Source organism: Pinus tabuliformis, chromosome 5_1 (assembly GCF_031772625.1).
Source record: "Pinus tabuliformis cultivar Carrire ecotype Pingquan chromosome 5_1, CPIR1, whole genome shotgun sequence".
In the NCBI taxonomy this organism is placed as follows: Eukaryota; Viridiplantae; Streptophyta; class Pinopsida; order Pinales; family Pinaceae; genus Pinus; species Pinus tabuliformis.
Window position 1 is genome coordinate 512,267,812 of NC_142305.1, and position 21,657 is coordinate 512,289,468.

Consider the following 21,657-nt stretch of genomic DNA (forward strand, 5'->3'; position numbering starts at 1 on the left):
ATTATTTGATTGTGGAATGTGAATGAAAGTAATAAAAGTGAATGATATTTGCAATAATCTCACTCTAAAAAATTGACAATGTAATAAAGGATCCCTTACACAATAAACATTATTTAATTGAGACACGACTAGTTGCAAATCCAAATAAACCACTAATGATTCAATACCATAAGATATTGCTTTAGATAGTAAATTAATAACGACATTGTACTCATCCATATTATTAGAAGTAAGACTGATACATATGCCTCTTGCGACCAACAATTGACCAGATGGATAATGTATTACCCAAGCGACGGAAGCTAAATTCCGAGTATGTCTACTAGTGCCATCTGCGAATCCTAAATATACTGAATCATCCATCGAAGCCTACCAAAGCAAATAGAAAATATCATCATCACCACGACACCTATAAACATGAACTAAAAATATGTACAATATTTACAAAACAAAGCAAATGCTAGGCAAGAGCTTAGGCATAATACTTCTTGAGATAGAGCCCATTTCTAGGCTTCGACAACACATTTCCTTCAAAATCAACCAATTCATAAGCACCCTTCTTCAAGAACATTTTAACGATGAAAGGACCGTACCACATAGGTTTGAATTTTCCTGCCCCCAAGGTGTATTTATCTTGGTCATAGACCAAGACAAGGTCACCTTCAGAGAAAACCCTAGGTCATACAGACTTGTCATACTGAGCTTTGACTCTTTTCTTATGGGCCTCATTCATTGTGGCAACATCCCAATGTTGCTCATCAAGATGTTCCAAATGAATAAGGTGCTCTTCAAGACTTGAGGTGTCTGGAAGAAGTTGGACTGCTAACTTAAGAGATGGAATCTCACATTCTATAGGAAAGATCGATTCCAAACCATAAACCAACTTAATAGCGCAGGATATAGCATGATGTGCCAGTTGGACTTAGCTTGATTGATCATCCTTTGCAGGATAGTATTAAGGGATTTATTGACAGCTTCAACTTGTCCATTAGCTTGAGGATAATAAGGAGACAAATGCTCCTATCGAAATCCCAACTTCAAAGCCAACCCGGACATCATCTTATTCCAAAAGTGACTACCATGATCAGTGACAATCTCTTTAGGAATACTGAAGCATGAAATTATTTGATTGAACAGGAAAAGTGGTGTCGTCTCACCATTGCTATTAAAAGTAGGCATAGCTTTGACCCACTTGGTGAAGTAGTCTATTGCTATGGTAATCTACTTGTCACCCTAAGTTAGCCGAAAGAAGGTTACAATTAGTAAAATCAATACCCCACTTAGTAAACAGACCGACAGTGATAACAGGAAAAAGAAGAGCTAGATGAGCGCACATTTTTCAAGGATAAACTTGACAAGGATGGAATTTTTTTACCACCTCAATACAATATTTAAAAATCGAGTGCCAAAAATACCCTACATGCAAGATTTTTTGGGCTATAGCAAGACCAGATAAATGACCTACACAAGCCCCATTGTGGCAGTCATTCAATATAGACTCAACTTCTTATAAGTTCAAACATCGTTGAAGAATTGTGTCAACCCCGCGACGATATAAAGTATCACTAATGATTAGATAATTCTTATCCAGATGACATCATTTTCTATGTTCATCCTTAGAAAAAGACTGAGGGAAATTAGAAGTCTGGAGATATAAAACGATCTACATACCAAGGATCTTGTGAGGAGATAAGAAAAAAAATGTTCATCCGAAAATGATTCTTCATAAGGACCACCTCCTTCACAAGGAAATTCCGAGATCAATTCTGCAAAAACCAAAGACTTCTTTGACTTAGCTGACATAAAATCGAGATTAAACTCTTGCAAAATGACAATCCATTTATTATATCTTCCCTTAATTACTCGCCTACTGAGGACAAATTGAAATGGATTAACATCAACCAACACAAAGGTTTTCTGGGTAGAATGTAATGAAGGAGTTGTTGAACAACATGAACTGCTACTAAAGCTAATTTCTCAATATGAGAATAAAGGAGTTCAAAACCAACTAAGCCACGACTTAGATAATAAATCACATGCTCTCTAAGGGCATCATTTTCTAGAACTAAAACCATACCAATAGTTGATTATGTTTCCGCGAGGTACAAAAGGAAATCTCTACTATAATCAGGTGGACTTAAAAGAGGAGCCTAGGTCAATTCCTTTTTCAAATAATCGAATGAGCATTGAGTGAAATTGTCTCAAACAAATGGAACTCATTTCTTAAGTAAACACATAAATCCTTTCGTGATCTAAGTGTAGTTTATGATAAATATCCGTAAAAATTGGTTTTTCCTTGGAGACTTTGAAGTTGATGAATGTTCAGCATGGGAGGAAACTGAAGTATTGCCTCAACCTTGAAAGGATCAACTCAAATCCCTTCATTAGAAATGATGAATCCCAACAACCAACCAAATGTAACCTTGAAAACACACTTATTATGGTTCATCCCGATTTTATAATAACGACATATCTCAAAGACTAAACAAAGGTGTTTTTGATGTTCTATTCTCTTACGAGAGTGAGCAGCTAAATCATCCAAATAAGATTCAATTATATCTTTGATTTCATGGAAAGAAAATGACATGGACAACTGAGAGGTAGCCCCAACATTTTTAAGGCCAAAAGGCATTTTACTATATGCAAATGTACCCCAGGGGAAAATGAACATCGTCTTATGTTGATCTTTAGGACGAATTGTTATTTGATTATATCCATAAAATCCTTCCACGAAGAAAAATATTTCATTTCCAGCACACTCATCAATAATATGATCTATAAATGAAAGCGGGGAAATTGTCTTTATGACAAGTGTTATTCAAATCCTTGAAATCGATGCATACCTAGATTGTTCCTTGCTTTTTGTCAACAAGGATTGTATTTGAAGCCCATTCAATTAAAGGAATAGGGTAGATGAAACCTTCCTTAAGCAGTTTTTCTACTTCAACCTTGATAGTCACGACATTCCTAGGGTTGATCGGTCAAATATTTTGACATACAAGCTTTGCGTTTTCATAAGTCTTGATCTCATGTTGAACTATACTAGGATCAATCTCAGGCATTTATGTTGGCAATGTTGGCATTGATTTCAAGTTATGTTGTTTGATTAATGTTGATAAATGTTATTGATGTTACTAAACCCACTGATGATAATTTATGTTGAATGTAAAAGGCTAAAAGTGATGTGAAGTGCAAAGGCTATGCTAATCATTGTGAAAGCTAAACATTGAGGCAAAAGTTGAAATACATATAATTGTTTGAACGGAAAAAGTATGTAATCCAATTCTGATTTATCTCTTGTAATTATTTCTAAATGAGGTGTTAATTCAGCTCTATTTCTTTTTACAAACAAGTTCTGAACTGAAAATGAAAGGACAAGCTTGTGAGAAGTTTTGGAAGTCCAAGAGACTATGTTTCATTTCATATTCCTCCAAAGAATACAAACAGCCAAGAGGGCTTGCTTATAAAATAGACAATGTGGAATGGAACAATGTTCCTTTTTTTCATGTATGGAAGTGGTCTGCACCATAAAAAGATGAGTAGTAGTAGAAGAGAAGAAGTGTAAAGAGAAGGAGCAGTTCAACAGAAAACTTGACAGCAGAATTGGATATGAAGTAACCAACGCTTATGACTTGAGAAATTTATGTTCTCTTCTATGTTGCAGCTTGAAAAAGAACATGTTGTAGCATGTTGAGGTAGGAGCCTCCTATGGATTGTACCCTGCAAAAAATTAGTGGGAGTTGAAGCTTCCGTTGAGGTAGGAGCCTCTCGTAGTTAGGAGCATACAAAAACTCTAATGTAAAAAGGAGTAGCAGCTTGCCTTCACGTCACTTTCACCCTAAAAGTTCGTGGTTTTATCCCTTTGGGGTTTCCATTTATATCTCGTGTCTTCATGTGTTTGATTCTTGCATGTTGTATGAATGCAATGTAGTCTTGATAAACATATCAGAAAACTGTTCTCCTTGAAATCTGCAAAAGAAATACAATAACTATTGAGCACAGAAATAAATCATTAACTACATAAGAAGAAGATAAGTTGAGCAAAATTAAAGAAATAAATTATTGATTCACCCCCCCCCTTCCTAGTAATTTCCCTTCTCAAATATCAATTGGTATCAGAGAAGGTTCCTTCTGTAGCAGTCTAACAACTGGAAGGAGGTCCTAAGTAAGTAAAATGGCTAGCCAAGAAGGATGTTCAACAAATAAGGCACCTCTATTTACTGGTACAAACTATGCCTTCTGGAAAGTAAGAATGAAGACATATTTAATGTCTCTAGGAGTAGAAGTTTGGTCTGTTGTATTGATGGGGTATGAAGAACCAAAGGAAACAACTAGTGATAAAGATTCCAAACTGAACTTTGTAGCTAATGCAAAAGCTATGAATGCACTTTTGAGCGGTCTATGTGAGTCTAAATTTATCAAAGTAATGCATTGTGAGACAACTAGAGGTATTTGGGATAAATTAGAAAATATTCATGAAGGAGATAAAAAGGTGAAGATGGTCAAATTACAAGTGTATAGAACTCAGTTTGAAACATTAAAAATGAATGAAGATGAAGATATAGCTAAATTCTTTCTAAGAGTTGATGAAGTTGTGAATATCATGTTGGGTCTAGGTGAAACAATCAACGAAAGTGTAATAGTTCAGAAAATTTTGAGGTCATTACCTTCTAAATTCAATCCTAAGGTTTCAGCTATAGAATAAACAACAAAATTTGATACCTTGAACAGAGATCAACTACATGGCTCTTTGACAGCATATGAGATGAGAATTCCAAAAGGAAAGGCAACCAATAGAGAGGCAGCTTTCAAGGAAGACAAGCCCACAGAAGAAAAGGAGTGGTCATGCTCAGGTTTTGATGAAGAAGAAGCAAAATTCGTCAGAAGGTTGAAGAAAGGCATAGGTAAGTATAAAGGAAAACTTCCATTTAAGTGTTTTAATTGTGGAAGAGTGGGACACTATGCATCAAAATTCCCTTTTAAGAAAGAGGAAAATCAGTTTAAAGGGAAAGAGAAGAACAAGTCTAACAAAATACAGAAAGAGAGATAATTTAAAAATAAAAATTTATATGCTCAAGAAGATAGTAGTGGATCTGAAAGCTCTAATGAATCCTCTAGTGAAGATGGAACAAGTGAATTTATATTAATGGCCTTGGAAGAACTTGAAAAGGATTGTCAGGAATATGAAGAAGAAGAGGAAGGTGAGGTAGACCTTGAGGGGGAGTTAATCAGTGCCCTAGATGAAATAGAAAGGCTTAAACTTAAGAATAGAAAGCATAAAGAGATCATATTAAAATATGTAAAGGAAGAATCAAATTCAGAAGACATTATCAAGTTGAAAGTTGAACTTGAAGAAGCAAAGAAGGTGGAAGACATTTTACTGCAGTAGATAAAAGAGAAAAACTAGGAGTGTGAGAAATTGGAGGAAGAGGTGGTATGCCTAAAAAAAAATTAGAGAAAGCTCAGACTGAACTAAATATAAATATTCAACAGATAAAGGGATCTGAAAAACTGGATGTGATATTGAATTCTCAAAGGTCTCCACTCATAAAGATAGGGTTAGGTTATGAAGGAGAATCCAATAAATCTAAGGTAGAGGATAAAAGGAAAATTACCTTTGTAAAAGTTGCTAGGAGAGAGGATGACAACTCACATCAATCTAAGAATAAAAATTTGAGCAACATTTCATCATCAAGTGAACAACTACAAAAGGACATTGTCGATGTAGTACAGGAAGCAAAAGAAATGGACAATCAATACACAACCTATCAGAAACCTCACTTCTTCAGAAGACAGGGTTATCAAATGTCAAGTTGGTTAGATTTGCAAACAACATCCTCTACCAGGTACATATATTTGTTTTATGGATATTGTTATTACTGTAAAAAATTTGGACATAAAGCCATAAATTGTAGAGCTTATGTTAGAATAATTGATTTTGGAAATTTTAAGATGAGAAAGAATGGATTCACAAATGTTAAAACAAATATGAATCTAGACAAAAATGCATTTGCTCCATTCCTTGATATCACTTAATGTTTCTATTGTCACAACTTTGGGCACAAGACATATGAATGTAAGTTTAAAGACAATAGATTAACATATCAGAATACGTATAAAACAATTGGATGCATGCAATGGAGAAAGAAGATAGAAGAGAAGAAACCTGACAAGTGTGACTTAGTTTTGTATGCTCAAGATCAAAATAATAAATGGTACGTGGATAGTGGCTGCTCTAGACATATGACAGGAGATAAAAGCAAGTTTGTTTCCCTCAATGAAAATAAAACTGGAAATGCCACATTTGGTAATAATGAAGCAGGTAGAAGTAAAGGAAAGGGTACAATCTGTCTAAACAATGGAAGAGGAAAGGATCAAGATGTATTGTTTGTAGACTGTCTAAAACATAACTTGTTGAGTGTAAGTTAAATGTGTGACAAAGGCTGTGATGTTATTTTTAGATCTCAAGACTGTGAAATCAGGTGAACATCTACAGGGAAGGTTTTGGTTAAAGAAGTTCGAACTGAGAATAATGTATATATATTGAAAGAAGAGAATGAGGAATGCTACATCAGAAAACAATATGAATCTTGGCTATGGCATAGGAGATTGGGGCATCTCAACTTTGATCACATCATCAAACTCAGCAAGAAGAAAGCAATCAGAGATCTACCAACAATAAAAAGGCCTCAAAACACTATCTGCAAGTCCTATCATATGGGAAAACAAACATGAACATCATTCAAAGTCAAAGATAAAATATCAAGCAGTAAGCCCTTGCAGCTAGTTCATATGGATCTATGTGGGCCTTCCAGAACAGAAGCACCAGGAGGAGAACAATATTTCATGCTGGTAATAGATGACTACTCAAGATTAACATGGGTGGCATTTCTCATATATAAGTTAGAAGCATTTCAGAAATTCAAAACATTTAAGGCACTGGAAGAAAATCAAATAGGATGCAAAATAAAGTGCATAAGGTCAGATAGAGGAGGTGAATTTACATCAAATGAGTTTGCAGACCTATGTAAGGAATGTGGGATAAAGCAACAATATACTATTGCAGACACACCACAATAGAATGGAGTCACAGAGAGACAAAACAGGTATGTTCAACAAATAGCTAGAGCCATGATGCAAGAAAGAAACATTGCTCAAACCTATTGGGCAGAAGTGGTGCATACAACAATACACATTCTCAATAAGGCACATCTTAGACCAAATTGTGATAAGACACCTTATGAACTGTGGCACGGGAAACCAACAACAATCAAACATTTTAAAGTGTTTGGAAGTAAATGTTACATCAAAAATAATGATGAGAAGCTAGGAAAGTTTGATGCTCAATTTGATGAAGGAATATTCTTGGGATATTCATCAAAAAGTAAAGGATATAAGTGTTATAATAAAAGACTGCATAAGATTGTGGAATGCATAGACGTAAAGGTTGATGAAGAGCTACCCAATAAGAAAAAGAAAAAAAGGTTTATCGATCTTCCAAATGATCATCATCATATCAATAAGGAGAATGAAATATAAGATGAAGAATTAGTAGATACTGAGACTCATCCAAAAGGACCCACAAGATACACTCAAAAGAATCACCCTGAAAATCAAATTATTGGAGATAAAAGTGAAGGAGTACAAACAAGGAGAAAACTAGTAGAAAAGTCTAAGCAAGGTCATATAGCCATGTTGTCACAGATAGAGCCAAAGAGCTTTGAGGAAGCAAGTAAAGACAAAATTTGGATAAATGCTATGAATGAGGAATTAGACCAAATTGAGAAAAACAAGACTTGGGAACTAACACCAAGACCTGTCGGGAAGAATATCATTGGCACAAAATGGGTTTTCAAAAACAAAATGAATGAAGTGTGTCAAGTTGTTAGAAACAAAGCGAGACTTGTGTGTAAGAGATACTCACAAATACAAGGACTCAATTATGAAGAAACCTTTGCACTAGTCGCAAGATTGGAGGCAGTTAGGATGTTTTTGGCCTTTGCATGCTACAATGATTTTAAGGTGTATCAAATGGATGTGAACTCTGCTTTCCTAAATGGTGATCTTGAGGAAGAATTCTATATGGAACAACCTAAAGGTTTCTCATTGACAGAAAATCCTAATTATGTCTGCAGGTTAAAGAAAGCACTATATGGTTTTAAACAAGCACCACGAGCTTGGTACTCTAGACTGGACAAGTACCTTCAAAACAGGGGTTCAAGAGAGGAGGAGTTGATAGTAATTTGTACATTAAGGTAGATAGAGATGAATTGTTGGTTATAGTTGTCTACGTGGATGATATTATGTTTGGAAGCAATAAGAATCATCTAGTAGAATGGTTTGCTGAAGAGATGAAGACCAAATTCAAAATGTCTATGATCGGAGAACTTACCTTCTACCTAGGGCTCTAGATCCTACAAAACCCTCGAGGAATATTCATTTCTCAAGAGAAATATATAATATATATGATGAAAAGATTTCAAATGGAAGATTGTAAACCTGTCTCAACCCCCATGAGTACTGGATGTAAACTATGTGCAGATGATGAATCACCTAATGTCGATTAGAAGCAAAATAGATCTATTATAGGAAGTCTGTTATACCTAGCAACTTCTCGACCGGATATAATGTTGGCAATCAGATTAGTAGCAAGGTATCAATCAGCACCTAAACAAAGTCATTTGTTAGTAGCAAAAAGAATATTCAGGTACTTAAAGGGGACTACAAGCTATGGTCTATGGTATCCCAAAGGCAACGATTTTACTTTGATAGCATGCACAGACGCAGATTGGGCGAGCTGTGTGGATGACATAAAAAGTACGAGCGATAGTTCATTCTATCTAGGAGAATCATTGGTGTCATGGCTAAGCAAAAAACAAACATTAGTATCTCTTTCTACTGCAGAAGTTGAGTACATAGCAGTTGCAACATGTTGCACCCAATTATTGTGGATGAAACAAACATTGCAAGAAATGAAGGTAAATTTTAATGAACGTATATCTATCAAGTGCGACAATACAATTGCAATAAGCATTTCAAAAAATCATGTACTCCATTCAAAGACTAAACATATCCCTATAAAGTACCGCTTTCTTAGAGAACAAGTGGCTGAGCAAATAGTGAAGATGGAGTACATACCCACAAAGGAACAAATAGTAGATATATTTATTAAACCCCTTGTTAAAGAACCATTTGAACATCTGAGAAACAAGCTAGGGATAATATCTATAGACTCGCTTCACTAATCCGACTTCAAAAGGAGAACCTAAAAGACTGCAAAGTATATGAAATTTGAGCACAATCTAAGGGGGAGATTACAGGAGCAAGAAGAATTAATGAAGAGGAACACAAAACTTATGATCGTGACAAGAATTTGAAGCAGTTAAAGAGGTCAAAAGAAAAAAATCATCATCAAAGTGGGAAATCAATTCATGTTTCCAAGGAGTTATCAACATCAATCAGGTTCACCATTCAAAATCCCATACTTCAATGGAATTTTTTTTCACATGCATAAACTTGTAAATAAATTTCTGCAAGTAGACACAGTACTAGTATTGTTAAGACAATTGCATATCTATTTGGTATCTATTCACTTTATGTTGAAATTTAAGCATAACTTATTGTGAAATTGCATCATCAATTTTGCTCAAGATTCTTCATTCTCTGATTGCACCAATAAACATTGTGATGATTCGAGTTAAACATTTGATGTATAAATCCTGAGAGCCATCCAAATATAAACATGGAAGCAAGAGCAAAAATACTTCCATCAAGTGGAGGAGCAGACTTTATATATGTTTATGTTTGGTTTATAGATGCATTCATCATGAAGCATCATGAGATCTACATCAGAACCTTATTATTGGCAATCTGCATGTGAAGACTTCTATATCAGCAAGTAATCAACTACTGTACCAATTTCACTGCATCACTAGGATTTCTTTAAATCCTTCAAGACTGTTATTTTGATCACTATTGTGAATGCTTGAAGAAGAAAAATAAATTATCAACAAAAGATGAAAGTTCAGAGAAATTGCAGCGAGAGCATTATCCTTTCAATATATATATCTATATATATATATATATCTATATATATATATATATATATTCTTGCTCAACAATCTCATTTCAAAGAAGCAACATATTTTTGAAGAAAAATGGGACTCTGCAATATCAAATATCCCAGGAGAAATCTCCTTCAAATAAACATATTGAAGGACTCAATGCAGAAATCGACATTCAAATTTATTATACTACAAAAGAAAAAGAAAATTTATAAAAATGTCTCTACAAATTGAAGGCCATGGGTGATTGAAACACCACGCCTCACTCAATTGCAGCACTTCAGCTTCATTACTATTTCCGTAAGGATGTAGATAATATTGATGCTACATAATCAAAGTGAGTTTACGAAGAAATTTTTACAAAGCATCTCCATGTGAGTGGAGGAAGATCAAATTCCTTCACTTGAAAGAGCAAATCAAGATTCGGTAATCCATGTTCTTACAAGATTCAGAAATCAAATCTCATACATCTCATAACAAACAAATGAAGAGACAGTTAAATACATTGTTTTGTCAAATCTGTTCTCTATAGGCAATGAGATGCAATTTATGGGCATTCAATTCCAAGAGAATCCAAATAACAATAAAATGGTAAATTGAAGATCACCAGTACATTCCATTGAAAAGGGCATCACCAAGCATTGATCACTTTCCTACACAAAAAAAGGTGGGGGTGGGGGGGGGAGAGATATAATAGCTTAAGAAATCAGAGAAAGTAAGCATAAAGAGGAAAATTGGCACCCATCAAAGAGAACCAAGTGCTCAAAATGATTTTAATATATCATGATAAAGTATGAATAGTGATAAGGAGAGTAACAAAAGGACAAAGAAGAGTAACTTTCAAATTGCAATTATGAAGGTCAAAAATTTGACTGGAGTAGAGATGTCAGGGATAGGAAGAGAATACCATACTTAGCATTGACAGTCAGTTAATAAGAGCAGCGCTAAAATTCTCTGAGCTATCATGAAATTCCTTGAGACAATGGAATGATTGTATGCAGCGGAATAATAACAATAACGTACACAGGAATACTGGGCAGTGGAATAATTGTGTGCAATAGAATAATAATAATGACTCATAGAGGAATAATTATATGCATCATTCATATTTTCTATTAAACAAAAATTTCCCAACATTAATTGCCAGCTTGCAGCAATAGTTGTGGTTATTATGGAATTCAAGCATTCATTATCATTATTATTGTTGCACAACTGATATTCAATGTATTACTGAACAATAATGGTGTTTGAAACATTATTGGAAATATTTGTTTTATCATTATTTCATCAAAGAAGTCAAATTAGGGTTTTGAGCCCTAAGAACTTACCTCAACACACATTTCTTTCTTCTTGCCGAAAAGAAGTTCTTGATAGAATACCAAACTATCAAAATCCTTTATATGGTCAAGCTGTTGGTCTTTGCAAGTAATAGCTATCTTTTGGTTGAGGAATTCAGAAGTAGAGAGATTCAGAATTCGAAATTGATTGGTTTTTCTTCCAGAATTGTATTTAATTCACATTACCAGTTTTTGGCACAAATTACCTATATTATGTCAAAACTTCAAGTGCGCACTCCTATTGATTTCTATGCATACATCTTTGATCAATTTATTTGATCGTATTCCATGCATTGGGGTTCACTTGCAAGTCGCCTTGTTATAAACCATTGTATATATATACACCTCTCTACTATATTCACATCTCTCATCTCTTAATAAACGATTGTAAATGAAATGTGTGAAGGAATTAAAATCTTGCAAGGATTATAAATAATTTGTCTTCTTCTTCTACGCATTCTCATTTGAATGCGAAAAGGTATGGCATAATGAATTAGTTTGTAAGGATCGACGGTGTGGAAGGAGAATGGTTGAGAAGAGCTCTCACTACTCTCATATGCCCCTCTAGCCACCACATGCGATGGAGAACGTCCTTTCAACCACAGCTCAGTAGGTTCTGCCTTATGACCATAGCCCAAGATGTCTCCTGAAGCTTGCATCTGGCCAATGAGTTTCTCTAATGGCTGATCAATACTAGAAAGACAAGTCGGCATTTATTATTGCAAAGCAATGTGCAATTTTCCTTTCTGCTAAGGACTACTCCTCATATTTAGCTAAGTCTGTGAGTGTTTATATTGTTCGTTAAAGCAACAATGGTTGGGATCCTCAATACGATACAATGTTTCCTCTTGCATATAAGAAATTTGAAGGAACCTGAGCATCTTCTTTGTAAGGTTTATTATCATCAGAATTAGAACTAAAAATTGAAGTCGTAACAAATGCATTTCCTAGATGAAATCATGCTCAGTCCAGGTGCAAGTTAGGGCACAATAAGGAGATAAATGGCAACTCGAAGAGAAATCGAAATCAGAAAGCGAAAGCGAATGTAAATGTCAATTGGAAGAGAAAGCGAATCAGAACATATTACTAGATGGAATCTGCGACTTGAGTAGTTTTCATATGAAACATTACAAGATGCATATATTTATTACGTGCAGTCCCAAATCCAAACTAGAAAAAATGCTCGATTGTGCTCTGGTTGAAATTGAAAGAAGTCATGCAAAAGTTTAAAGTTGCGTTGGCCCAGAAAGAAGAGAACACATTCCCTCCACCAAGCTATCAACATCCATGTTTTGTGACCATTGTAAAGAATCTCTATAGGAATTTGTGGTATCCCTGTGAATGCTGGGATTGGCAGTTGCAAAATCATTTAATACATTCATGCAACGGCTTGAAAGTTGAGGTACTTCTATCTTGATCCAGGTGGATGTTGGTGGCCACCCACCTATCCCGTTTGGACCCCCACAATTGTCTCTTTCAGTCTTTTCAGTTTCCTAAATTGTAGCACAGTTTACTATTTTTAGCAGTTTTTCGGGTCCTGAACTTCCGGAGTCGTTTTGAGGCCCTAAACGACATTTTTTGGGAAATCTGGGGGCAACATCGGTCCATCGGTCGACCGAAGTTGCTCTTCCCAAAGTGGTAGTGCTCGGATAGATCTTTCTAACGAGCTATCGTACGCGTCAAACGGAGATCGTATGCCAAAGTTACGACCCGGGAAATTGATGTACCAATTTACCCAAACGGGGCCCACAATTTGGCGTTTCATCTTCTAGGGTTAGGTTTTGGGATGTGAAGGGTTTTCCATTGTTTCTCAACAATAAATAGGCCTTCGAGCCTCATTGTAACACAGTTCAGAGGCATGTAGCCACCACATCTCTTCTCAGAGATAAGCTACCGTCGCCCTAGCTAGTTTATTTCCATTACTGTTTGTAAGCATATTTCAGTATTTTACATTAATGAAATGAAGTATTATTTCCACTGCATATCTGTGTTTATGGTTATCTCTGTAATTTGTTGCGTTCCTGTTTAAGTCCAGATCAGTGGTGTTAGAGCGGTCTGCGTTTTCTCTGTTTTTCTTTGCATGTCCCCAACGAGGTCGGGATATAAGGAGTTAGGGCTTGAACTGGTCGAACCTTTGCAAGACCAGCCTCGCAAATCCCGATGGCCTCCCATGGCGGATGAGAAGAAAGAAGAGGGGGGCAGGAGATCCTATCAAAATCTTGCTCAAAGAAGCCCTTGAGCGACAAAGGAACACGATGATGGACAGCTTTGCCCAGATCCTTTAGCGGCTACCCAGAAGCGACGCATCGGCTTCCAGCAGCTACTCTGGAAACGCCACGCCCTTTAAGTTACAAGTTAATTTTGAAATCCCCATATTCGAGGGTCAGATAGACGCAGATGCCGTAGATAAATGTTTAAATCTGTTAGAGGGTTATTTTTTTGTTCATGAATTTTCAAGTCGGGAAAAGATTGTTTTCGCTCTTCTCAAAGCAGCCCCCCACGTCAAGGACTGGTGGGAAACCTACTGCGAGCAGAAGGATGAAAGTACAGGCTCACTATTTTCAGCCACACCCACTTGGAATGACTTCCGGGATGCCATCAAGGAGCAGTATTACCCTGTCAAAAGCTATGAGGACAAATACATCAAATGGACCACACTGCGGCAGGGACGAGACCAAGATGTGCCGGAGTTCACAAACATTTTTCATACCCTTCGCACACAATTGGGTATCAAAGATTCTGAGCTGCATCTGGTACTCAAATACCGCGGCTGCCTACACAGATACATCCAGGAAGATATGGAGTTCTTGAACATCTCCTCACTCAGCACAGCATACCGATACACTGTCAAAATCGAGCAAAAGTTCAAACAGAAGAAGCGAGACTTTGGATCTACAAATCCGAAGCCCAAAGGACAAAGCCAAGGCGGGGTGACCCAAGACAACCCGTCAAAGCTGCAAGAAAAGAACAACACCACGAAGCCGAAGAAGGACACAGGAAAGTGGTGTGAGTTCCACAAGATCCCCACTCACAACACAAGTAAGTTTTGACCAAGTAGTCGTTGGTGGCCGAGTTGAAGGCTTCCGAATCATATGCATGTTCCAACCCTGAGCCAGAACCCAACCAGGGGAATGGCAAAGGGAAGCAGATCATTGATGCGGATCCCAGCGCCACCGTTGCCACCGCCAAGATTCAGAAAAATGAGCCCGAAGATCCAGAGGAGGGGGAACGTCTTTTCCACTCACAGATGTGGGTGAAGGGTTCGCCGCTGCAATTCATTGTCAATAGTGGCAGCCAAAAGAACCTTGTTTCAGCGAGGTCGTGAAGCGATTGGGCCTACCGACTATACCACACCCACAACCGTACAGTATCGGGTGGCTTCATGAAGGACAAGATCTCAAAGTTTGCCAACAGTGCCGCCTTCCCTACAACATCAAACCCTTCACAGATGAGGTATTGTGTGATGTTACACCTCTGGATGTTTGTGATGTATTATTAGGCCAACCATACTTGTGGAGGCGACATGTTGTGTATGAGTCAAGGCCTCGTGCTGTCATTATTTCTTTGAATAATTCATTATATAGGATACCGGAGGTAGCCCCACCTACTGCCACATCTTTGATCACTGCTAAGAAAGATAGCAAGCTCATCTCCCAGACCAGGAAATTCATCTGTCTGGTGCACTCCCAAAGTAAGGGGAAGATTGTCACCACATCCATGACCCCTACGAATTTTTCCTCCATGCAGCAGCAGCAGCAAAGGGATACGGTCATGACAAGACATAGGAACAACTTCTCCTCACCCACAGGGGTACCACACAAGTTTTAGATGGGCAACAAAGTTTGGTTACATCTGCAGAGAGAACGCCTTACCAAAACCCATCAGAAACTCAGACCACTCCAACATGGTCCTTACACCAGTACCAAGGCTACGGGCAACAATGCTTTGAAGCACAACATTCCTCCATTCTTTCACTTGCACTGAGTGTTCAATGTGGACCGTCGTCGACCATGCTTCCCACCATTACTAGACACATCAGAGATTGCAGAACAGCTCACTAGAGACCCAGCTCAGCAGAAGCTTCCTCATCTCAAGGAGGAACTCAACGCAATGGGGACCATTGCTTCCTAAGGGGGGAGGAATGATCCAGGTGGATGTTGGTGGCCACCCACCTATCCTATTTGGACCCCCACAATTGTCTCTTTCAGTCTTTTCAGTTTCCTAAATTGTAGCACAGTTTACTATTTTTAGCAGTTTTTTGGGTCCTGAACTTCCGGAGTCGTTTTGAAGCCCTAAATGACATTTTTTGGGAAATCTGGGGGCAACATGGGTCCATGGACCGATGTTGCCCTTCCCAAAGTGGTAGTGCTTGGACAGATCTTTCTAATGAGCTATCGTACGCGTCAAACAGAGATCGTATGCCAAAGTTACGACCCCGGGAAATTGATGTACCAATTTACCCAAACGGGGCCCACAATTTGGCGTTTCATCTTCTAGGGTTAGGTTTTGGGATGTGAAGGGTTTTCCATTGTTTCTCAACAATAAATAGGCCTTCGATCCTCATTGTAACACAGTTCAGAGGCATGTAGCCACCACATCTCTTCTCAGAGATAAGCTACCATCGCCCTAGCTAGTTTATTTCCATTACTATTTGTAAGCATATTTCAGTATTTTACATTAATGAAATGAAGTATTATTTCCGCTGCATATCTGTGTTTATGGTTATCTCTTTAATTTGTTGCGTTCCTGTTTAAGTCCGGATCATATTTGGTTTAAGGCACAGTGTTCTGTGGCTAATTTTTTTTTTTAAATAAGATCAAAATTTTTCACTGTTGGAGTACTTGTTGGAGTCATTGTTCATGAATTTTTTTTTTGTTGCAAACACCCATGTGTTTTATTATAATTTGAAGGAGCACATCAACCTTTTTTCGTATAGAAAGAACATTCTTATTCCTATATTGGGAATTAGTGACATTTTTATCGCTATATTGGTGATAAAGAATGAGAAGAGGTTATGACCAGCAATTGCCCCTACACGTAACCAATCTGGCAAGGCTCTCTTCATATGAATGAATGACATTGAACAACATATCTCAAATCGCCTATGTTATTCTCTTCGTTTATATAACTCCATCTTATATCTTGAGTTGCCAAGCCATTTCAAAATTATATTGTGTGGTTGAGTGATAAAGCATCATATGATTGTTGTTGATCTTAAATTTCCAAAATTTATTGTATACAAACTACAAGTTGATGTTATCAAGAAGGTCTCAGTGATCAATAAAATTAGGTTTACAAAGGAAGCTCTGATGCAGGAGCATCATCTCCGAAAAACACATTGTATTTTATCTAAGCTAGGGGGTTTCATGTTTTGAAGAAATATTAAAATTTCATGTAAATATTAATATTATTTTGAGTGATTAATTAAATATTTGTGAGAAATTGTAAATGTGAGAGAAATTAGTTTCTTTAGAATTAATGAGGGAGCCTAAGTTGGAATTAGTTTCTAAGTCTTAGGGATAAGAATCTATCTTTTAGGGATGTTGAGAGATTTAGGGATTTGTTGAGGAATTGAAGGGATAGAGCATTTAATTAGATCATTTTTAAAATTGTATAAATTTAGCAAGCCTCAAAGGAAAAGAGGACAAGTAGAATAGAGTTTGAGAGGTGAATTAGAATGTGGAATAGGGAAAGAGGTTATAAGCCTCCAGTATTTGTAAAGGGCCATGAGTGTTGGATATCAGGCCAAAGATAATTTGTAAGTAGCCTCATTTTGTTTATATGAAAATATTGTTCAGTATTATATATATTTTGATTGATGAATTGAGAAACTGTACATTCGAATTCTGAAGTGGGATTTTGAGGTAAATTATGTATGTAATTGTGAAAATTGATAGGGCAGTTTGTGAAGAATAGCACACAAAAAGTTGTGTACGGTTTCTGGTTGAATGTATATGCTTGGATTGAAGAATCGACTATGGGAGAACGAATGAAGTGTGTGTGCAATGAACAGATCGATTTATGATTCTAAGTTGTAAGGACTGATATTAATCTAACAATTGTTACTATGCTCTGTCAAATGAGTGGTTATATTATATCGATTTGTAGTTTGTAGCCAGCGCCGTAAATGGAAATAGCACAATGGCTTTCCCTGAAGTTACAAGTCGTGGTAATGGGGAAGGGCGCTGTTGGTTGAATAATTAAAACATATTTAATGTTGAATTTTGCAGTAGTAATTGATTAGAGATGGATTGATTGATGCTGTGGAAAAAAAAAATCGATGTATATAGGAATCGATTTGAACATTTGGGTGGTTGCTGTGTTGAAATTATGAATGAATCGCAGGATCAACCTCTGTTTGCCGGAGTGATAGAATTAAAGGCAATGGGTTTATTGTTAAATGGCCTTGTCTAGCACGAATTGGAGATTACGTTCTCTGCGTAGAAGTTTGAATTCTATTGGTACTGTGTGACTGGTATGGATGGAAGGGCGCAGATTCTAAGTAAATGTTGAATCGAAATTAAATGAATTGAATGTAGTTAAAAACTAATATCGATTGGAAATTACAATTGTTGAAAAATGCAGAGGGATGATCAGCGCAAGGAGGGCTGAATCACAAGTGGTCTTTTGTATCAACCTTTGAGAATTCGATTTCCAGCATGGGCAATTGATTGGCGCAGTTCAATTAAAAACTAAGAAATTTGTTTAAATATCATTGCAGAGTAATAGTGTTGGGTGCAGCATATTTGAGAAGCTACAGCGTGGAGTTAAATTCAAGGTATGAACCAACATCGTTTACCAGATTAAATGAATGCGTTGAAGATGTATGAGACTGTGTTAATTGAAGACTGATGCAGAAGTTATTGACATTAATGTTATGAGGGCGTTGTAGCTGACAGCGAATAGATCGATTTAAAAGGTGGAACAGCATAGCGCTATAATTGTATGGATGGTGTTATGTTAAATGGTCGATGTGTGAAGATGCATGTCTGCATTTGAATACAGTGATTCGATTCAAAGGCGAATTGTAATGGGAGCAGAGGTACTTTAATGGGGTTTAAATGTTGAAAGAAATGTATAGTGATAACAATGCTGCCTGTTCGCAGGTCTAAACAGTCTATGATGAATCAGAAGGAGATAAAAAAAACAATTGTGGTATAAATGAAGAATTCATAGCGTTGGGGAAAGTGTTGACTGGAAATCAATTTGAATGCGGATAAAAATAAAGGGTGCAGGTATATTTCTACCAAGGCAAAAATTTGATTTCAGATGTTGAATTAAAAGACCACGTATTGATTTGTCATATATGGTGGCCATATTGTTGTTATTCGGTTTTTTTGAATTCTGGTCGAAATTGGCAAAGTAAGGGAGCATTTTTTTGAGAGTTATTGAGATAGCTCATATTGCGTATGGAAGCATTGAATGCTTGATTTGGTTGATGATAAGTTTTTTTTGTGTGATGATTGTATTTTTCTGATTTTGAACCATATGTGAAGAAGGAGTTTCGAAATGAGTGAATTTGCCAATGATTGAGAATTTAAATTTGGGAAGATGCTGAGTATGCATTCTTTTATGCATGGTTACTTGAAGATCCTGGGTATTGCAGACCTTGCCTGCGTCAATTTTTGGTATCAGAGCCTGGCTCTGTTAAATTGAAAAATGTTTATTTTCTGAATGAGGACAAGAAGATTTGTTGAACTGAAATGTATTTTTGAATGTGTGATGAATGTTGAAGATCAGATTTTAAATCTGATATGCAGCATACACAATTGCAAGTGAACAGGATGGCAGAAGCGAAAGGAGAACAAGATCAACAGGATCTTGAAAGGTGAGATTGTGTAGTTGATATTTAACTCTGGTTTGAAGACTATTTGTAGAATTTGGTTGCAGGCATAGTAGAGAAATCTCAGCAGGAAGAAGCAGATCACAGCTGAAGTGCGGTGATGAAGGAGTTCAGCAAAGGATTCTAGGTGTGTGGCAGAACCGGAAGATTCAACAGAGGTTGAATGAAAAGGACAAGTGTGTTCTTGAAAGTTGCAGATGAGAGAAGCCTGAAGGAGCAGTGGAGAATGCTCAAAGGGTTCCAGCAGAGGACCAGATGATTACCAAGAGACCAGATCCGGAGGAAGGGATTGGTGAGGTAAGAGGCAGCAGAAGAGTTTGCTGTTGCAGAGGCTTGTTGCAACTTACGAGTGAGAAACTCATGGCAAAGGAAATGACTACTAAAAGAGAAAGCAGAGGTTCAGATAAAAGCCACAGTAAACCAAGGGAGAGAGATGCCAAGACAAATGGCATATTGAAGCAGTGGACTAATGAGGAGTATGAGAAAGAGAAGGCTGAGATAGCAGTTCAGCTTGAGGTGTTAATGGAGTTGTTGCAGGAGAATATGAGAGGCCAGAGACAGGGTTGGCTGATGAGGAAGAGAGTGAAGTGGCGGAGGCTACAATAGAAAAGAGATCGACAGATAAACATGCAGTTAACAGAAGAGCTGAAGAAGCTCGAGCAGATGGTGGATGTACAGTTGAGGTGTACACAACTCAGAGCAGCTGAGTTGAAAGTGGAGGTTTCCATTGATGAAACAGAGGAGGAGATCATTGATGATTTCTTAAGTTATTGGGTAGATCCAGATCAGCTGGATAGTGAGAACTCTTGTGTTTTTATAGCTGACAGTTGTGATGTGATTACAGGTTTTGTTGAGGATGATGCGCAATCTTGTGAAGCAGTCACAAGTATAGAAAAGTACTCTGAAGAAGGAAGCAGTGATGTGTTTGTACTTGACGCTGTTGCAGTACAAGAAGAAATTCTTGTGGATGCTGAAGAAGAGAATCAGTCTGAAGCACATATAAGGGAAGTAACAGTTGATACTGTTGAACATTTTGATATGCAAACTGAAGGTTTATGTATGAATGCAGGTGATGATGATATGCTTCAGCAATGCTACAGAGAAATTGCATTGTTGGAATATTTATTGGAGAATTCGGAGTATGACAAGGAGATTGCAGCAGATGAAAGAGTTCAGTACAGTGAACGAGTGCAGAAAGATATCATGGAAGCAGATGATGTGAAGGAAAGACTGGTTGACAGTCTTGAGAATTCTTCAGAGGATTCTTTGGGCAAAGATAATCAGCATACTAATGTGCTGATAGTGGAGGAGAATTCAGAACAGCATACTGAAGTGCTGGCAAAGGAGGACAAGGCACTGGTGCCTTCTGATTTTTATTCTAACAAGTGTTTTATGAATGCAGGTATTGTTGCAGAACATTTGACTCAGTTGAGCAGTCAAATGAAGGAAGAAGAAGTTGTCTGTTCCAGAAGACAAGAGGGCATGGATGATCGGGTGGTAGTCAGAACAGAAACAAGCATAGAAGCAAGAAGTCAGCGAGTGACAGTACAAACTGAGCAAGCCGTCTTAGCTCAGCAGACAGCTAGAAATCAGCAGCCGGGAGATTTATTGGACCGAGAGATTGAAAGTATCAGAAAACTGATGACGAAAGAATCCCAGAGAAAGACGACAATAATAAAGAAAAGGAAAGACAACCAGAGAAAGACTGTAGCAGATTTGGAAGGCAGAGCAAGTGGAGCTCTATAGCACAAAATATGGAAACCTGGAGGACAACAGCAGATAGCAACAGCAGTAAATCAATTGACAAGCAAGGAAAATAAAATTTGGGATCCAGGAGGAAATAATTATCCAGACTTATGACCAGGTGGTCATGAATTTTCTTACATGGGGAGTCTGATGCAGGAGCATCATCTCCGAAAAACACATTGTATTTTACCTAAGCTAGGGGGTTTCATGTTTTGAAGAAATATTAAAATTTCATGTAAATATTAATATTCTTTTGAGTGATTAATTAATTATTTGTGAGAAATTGTAAATGTGAGAGAAATTAGTTTCTTTAGAATTAATGAGGGAGCCTAAGTTGGAATTAGTTTCTAAGTCTTAGGGATAAGAATCTATCTTTTAGGGATGTTGAGAGATTTAGGGATTTGTTGAGGAATTGAAGGGATAGAGCATTTAATTAGATCATTTTTAAAATTGTATAAATTCAGCAAGCCTCAAAGGAAAAGAGGACAAGTAGAATAGAGTTTGAGAGGTGAATTAGAATGTGGAATAGGGAAAGAGGTTATAAGCCTCCAGTATTTGTAAAGGGCCATGAGTGTTGGATATCAGGCCAAAGATAAATTTGTAAGTAGCCTCATTTTGTTTATATGAAAATATTGTTCAGTATTATATATATTTTGATTGATGAATT